This window comes from Venturia canescens, chromosome 11, assembly GCF_019457755.1.
Source record: "Venturia canescens isolate UGA chromosome 11, ASM1945775v1, whole genome shotgun sequence".
Taxonomy (NCBI): domain Eukaryota; kingdom Metazoa; phylum Arthropoda; class Insecta; order Hymenoptera; family Ichneumonidae; genus Venturia; species Venturia canescens.
Window position 1 is genome coordinate 3,903,824 of NC_057431.1, and position 6,038 is coordinate 3,909,861.

Sequence of the window (6,038 nt, forward strand, 5' to 3'; positions counted from 1 at the left end):
ACTCTTCTCGAGGGGTGACTCGCTTACTACGCCCCCCTCTGCTCTGCGTGTGTACAAGAAAAGAGAGAGTCGCGGCGCATATTTGATAAAATCTGCCCGTAGGGCTTCATCCTTCTGGATTAAATACTGCCCTGGTCACCGCAAACAAGCCTCGCCGCCCATTATATATAACGCATGCAATTGTACACGCGCATACACGCGGGGCATCTCACGTTTAATATTATTATCTCCCATATACACGGATTAAAATCTATGTTCCCATATGACAATATCGTTTTTTATTCCCTCTTTTTCTTGAGCAATGTTTGAAGAATATAAAAAATAAAAATAAAGTGGTTGACTCGAGACTGATCGCGCAGGCCGCGTGACCGCTTAGGACCGCTGCGCGTGCTTCGTGATAGCGACACCGGCGCCCCGTAGGTACAGCGGTGTCGTTGAACAATAAAAACTATATAATTTCAACAAATAATTAGCCAAATCAATAATTAAATAATAACGCGTGATTCTTCGAAGAAGCAAGCAGATGTCCAGCAAAAAAGTAACAAACTTATCGCTTTCTTCATAATTTTGTGCATTCTTTTTAAAAAACCGACTCTCAACCATGCATTTCGATTCGTAGCTTGCGAATATGCAAGTACAAGTTTGATACCTCTAATAATAATAAAATAGTGGGACATGGGGCAAAGTGGCCACTCACACGGAATTCCGTTTTCCGGGGTACAGGATCGCAGTGAGAATTCTATGCTTTCTGAGATAGCTATTTGAGGCAGAGGGTGAGAATAATTTTGCGAATTACTGATAAATGTCTATTTTATTTTGATTGACAAAAATCGCACTTATAACTATATGACTAGATCTTCATCAACACCTGATGCACGCACAAGGTGTGCGCCCATTTTAGGCATGTTCCGCAGCGAATCCAGTCTCCGGAGGAATGCGAATAAAGTTGATCGCAGAAAATACAAGCAACCTCCTCCGCGGACAAGAATTATTCTTTTTTGATGATCGTTTTTTTTCTTACTCACTATAGATTTGCGCGATACGACGGACTTGTGATAATGGCGGTTTTCCAACGATTTTAATTGCCCGATAAGAACGGGGTTTTGCCACGGGTAATTACGGCAAAATTTATCCAAGCATTCTATAACTAATCTTTTTTTCATTCCATCGAAGAAGGGTCTCTACTATGCCTCGTTTCTTTTTGTTTTATCGCAGCCTTCAAGAAGTGACAATTATCGATTTTCACCGCATTTGAGGGAGTGGCCACTTTGCCCCAAATTTTTTTTATTTTTTTCAAAACTCGAGAAATAAGAAAGTGGAATCATTTGTGGGACATAAAAATGAATTGAAATGACCATGTACTAACCGGCAAAACTCGTTAAATTCCTTGAGCGGGCCATTTTGCCCCATACTCCCCTATAGTTGTTTTTTTCGATCGCTGCGAATAGAGCATATGAAATAACCCGTAGAACGCGTTGCAACGAGATATAGGTATATATATATGCCTACAATACATACAAAATCGGTCTTTATAATTCAGCGGGCTTAAAGCGAATTATCAATGCCGGGGGGGGAGGAGGGAATTATACGGCGTTACGGGGCTCATGTTTTTAGAGCGAGCCACCAAAATCACATGACTTTCAATGTTTGACACAATACAATAATACATAGCGTAATAAGATTTTCAAGAATTAACAAATCTAAATGTTATTTCCATTGGAAAATAATATGGGGTGGGGTGAATGAAAAAATCAATCGTCGTCGTTTGATAAATAAATGGCACGAAGAAGAGAAAAATCATAAATGAGAAAATCGAATTAAAGGACGACGAATGGGTTTCGAGGGGGGGGGGGGGGGGGGGGGCAAAGGGAAGCAGCAACGAAAATAGCCTCGGAAGCCTTTTTCGTCGGTATCACGAGGAGCAAAAATAACATCGAGATGCGACTAACGGTCTTTTTAGCCTCCATTTTTTTCACCTGTGTGCGCGCATATCGTGTGCTTTTATACACCAGCAGTTCTTATTCCCATTGGGCTCGTTGCGCCTGTCTCGTGACCTTCATCGAGTAAATGTACGACCTGCGAGTTTCCGGAATATCCCGCGCGTGTTATTTTATTATTTTACAAATAAGGAGTCGCTCTGGCTTGCATGAAAGTGAATAATTTACCATAAAACGTTTTTCGCGTTAGCTCGTTATATTAGTACAACGATCGTGCGATATCAACAGCTAGTTTGTATACTTTCCATGCACCTGTGCTAAATCGAGCTTTTTAGAGATTAATCCACCGCCGGGTAGTGTCTGCTGACGACTCTTTTGATATGTTAAACTGCTGATAGTATACTGATTACTGATTATTCAATTATTTTTTATCGCGTACTTACGATCTTGTCAACAATCTGTTGCGGAGATTAATATCAATTATAATGGCCGTCGCTATGATAAACTTCCGAATAATCTATATACAATGCGACCTTTTTAAATCTGCATAGGCTTCCCGCCAAGCCTGCTCGGGTTTTCTCATTCAAAATTCGTTTCTTTGGGGTTTCGATGTCATCGCGCTTCGTACCATTGGTCGCAATTGGTCACCGCATTATATATAGTAAGTGTATCTAACAAAGATAAGCATACATCTCAAGAATTCGCGACAACTCTTGAAAGTGTTAAACGCGACGTCCCCCGTTAAGAACAGATAATTTTCAAAAATATGTGATTGCACTAAAATACAATAGGCACTATTTATCGCGTTGATTAAAAATTATTTAAAAACAATTTCGTGGACATTGGATGCTACGCACACCATTTTTAATCGGTTGCTAGCTCCCGCGCGTGTCATGAAAATTCATTAAACGCACTAATTGTATACTATATCTATAGTTAAACGAAGAGAAACATCTACGATTAGGATACAAAATGATGAACGAGATTGTCTTTTTGAATGAAATTATAAAATTTATTTTTTTTTTTCACCGAAACGAGCCGATGAGATTAACTTGTTGCGTATTCGCATTCGTGGCTTACGCTTGTCTCTTCATTCTTTGCGCGGTACGAGAAAGCAAAAGAATGGAAAAACTCGAGCCTGCTCCTCCGTTTATCATTGTCTCTCGTATATCGTTATACTTTCCTTGCCGCGAGCTGCGTGTACACCACTTTTATTTTTCGCCCCCTAATAATCCATTATTTTTCTTCATTCTCTGCCGCTCGGCTACCGGCGTTCTTCCATGCAGCGTGTTTTTCATAAGACAAAAGTTGCCTGCGACTGGGTTTGAAAGCCTCGTACGAGCGCGGCAAGACTTGCCAGTTCAACTCATTTTTCTCCATTTCTTCGGCTTAACCATGCACCCGCTAACGTCTCTTCTCCGTACATCGTGGTTGGGGCTTTGAATTTTTTACACGAACCACGCACCCTCCCTTTTTCCGCGCAGAGTCTTGATTCTCCATGCTTCGCCTCGCTTTATTCTATACGCGCGCGTATACGCATGCACGCCGAGGCGATATTAATAGAGTATACGCGGGCGCCCGCGCGCGCTTAGACAACTCGCGTCGAACCTCTTGAATTGAACGGATCTCTTTGTTTCGTTAAAACAAGGCATTTCATTATACGATGAGTATCAGGATGGGCTTCGTAGGATTTAAACAATTTCAAAATTAGAGCAGCTTGCGAATACTTCTGTCCTGCATGGCTAATACAAGACCTCGGAATGTCATATCCTAATTATAATATGATTATATACAAGAATCCACGCTGCGGGCGTTCAATTTATACTATTCCTCAATCCCGTTGTGCATCGCGCTTCTTAATTTCATTAATATACTACGCGCACATGCATATTTTCATATACTTTCAGAAGCAAAGAAAAATTGCTTCATCTCCATAATATTTTAAATAAAAATCATTTTCTATTACACGGAACTCGTTTGTTTCGAATAAAGAAGAGCTCTGTGCGCGCGCGCGCGCGATTGCGCATATATGACCTCTTTGCGGCGCGAAGAAGATTGTATTTCGGATTCCGACGATAACTTAAACGGATATGATCGTGCACGACAGGATCGCGAGTCAGTCATTTGTATACGATGAAAAACATGCATGAATATTAATTTAATTTGTATAAGATTCCGATGAGGGTGAGCAGGATAAGAGGGTCGCGAGCGGCTGATAATTATCATCAAGACCGTGAACCGATAACCTCGAGATTAGCAGCCGCGGTTATTACCCCGTTACAGGCGAGCAACGTCTATAAATTCAATTAACGGCTCGCGCACCGATACGACCACTGAAATCCCCTCTATATACTCTACTTACGGCACGTACCGGAATAATGGTCCTCAACTCAACTCCATTCCCCGAACCCTTGCTCTTACTCCGTATATCGCCTGTATCTCGATGCATTAGACAAACGGACCGCGAGAGGGTTACCGAGACCTATCGAATCCCCCCCCTCCCCTCCCCGATAAGGAAACGATTAATTTGCCCATTTCGAGGTATATACGATCCACAGCCTGAATCTCCATTCGATAAGTCATCATTAAATAAAGCTACTGCGCCTTATTTTTATTATTAAATTTTTCCTTTCATATAGCGCGCGGCAACGATAAATTATAGTAATTCCTTTGTCATTCACAATATTCAAATATATGCATTAATTCTGTACGACACGGTTTCGAAGGTTTTTCTTCTTCCCGCAGAATTTTTCCAATGAAAGGAAAAAGTATATAGAAAAAATTTAGAGGATAACTATATGAAAATCAGACTGACCGGTATAAGATAATCCTGCCTGCTTCCGTCGCTCTGCTCAACGGTAAGAAAAGTCTCTTGATCCGTTGGATATCTCTTTTCGATGACAGCATTAAAACAAGTATACACCGTTAAACTTGAAAAGCACTATTCGCAGTCACGAACGCGAGAGGAGTTAACCCCGATAGAGCTAATGTAGCTCCTACGCTTGCTTTCTCTTATACAAGCGCAGTTTACCGCGACGCGTCTGTGGTATTTCACTGCGTTTCTCACTGCGGTAATTTATTTTAAACGACGATGAAGCAAATGCGCGAGAGTGCGTCGCAGGAAAACAATAACAAATATATATGCCTATTTATTTAAAACAAATTATTGATATCCTATCGTTATTACACATGGAAATGTAATAATGCGAATAATTGTCGCGCGATCCGTTATCAACGATAAAACTCGAATAGCATCGATCAACCGCGGTGCGGTGCGCGACAATGTCATTACTTTTTTACCGCTCGAAATATTTGAATATTTTTCTATATATTCGTTCGTTCGTTCGTTAATTCGACACAAGTTTCACAATTTATTACGATTATTCGGGCGAAAATCGTTTTTTTTTTTTTTTTTTTAACATACATATATATATATATATATATAGCGTTGATCGATTCGAAATCCCCGAAATATCTAAAATATTTTTCGGGGCGTGTTTCGATTACGGAGAGTCAACACGTGCGACGCGTTGAAACGCTGGCGAGGGACTAGTAGAGACCCGAGCGAATCTGCACCACCGGAAACCTCGCGCCCGCGCACCACCCTCCCAGTACCCTTCGAACAACCAAACTCACCCCCGCAAATCTTCCCCCACGTGCAAATTCCCCTCCGCTCTTTTTTTTTTCTCTACGGACCGCAAACTTGACATTTTTTTTCTCTCCACGCTCGAGCCGTTCGTCGGGAAATCACCGTCATCACCGCGCTGCGCACCCCTGACGATCGACGCACCGGTCGACGAATTTCTTGATACCAAGGCGTCTCCGCTCTTTTTGCTCTTTCGTTTTTTTCCTCTTTTTTTTCGTCCCGCCTCCTTCCAGGAGATATGAGCGGTGACGATAAAACGCGCGCGTTGGATGCGTCGCGACTCCCGATCGACCATCTCCGCGTTTATTTATTTCACGTATACGAAAACTTTGGGGCGTTTTTTTTTTTTTTTTTTTTTAAATTTTTAATTTTTCCATCAGGAGAGTACACGTACTTGCATGGTCAAGCGAGTCCTTTGTACGAATTTAACGATTTTATCATAAAAATAATAAAAA

The 6,038-nt window shown here is 41.4% G+C and overlaps 1 protein-coding gene across 5 annotated transcripts in view; it reads right to left on the bottom strand.

Moving 5' to 3' along the window:
• LOC122417691 (neural cell adhesion molecule 2-like) overlaps window positions 1–5,472 on the bottom strand; it is a 46,093-nt gene extending 40,621 nt beyond the window's left edge. For all 5 annotated transcript variants that reach the window (XM_043431449.1, XM_043431451.1, XM_043431450.1 and 2 more), the window contains exon 1: window positions 4,753–5,472. The gene's annotated coding sequence lies outside the window, so the exon portion shown is untranslated. The remainder of the gene's footprint in view (window positions 1–4,752) is intronic.
• Between the last annotated feature and the right edge of the window lie 566 nt (window positions 5,473–6,038).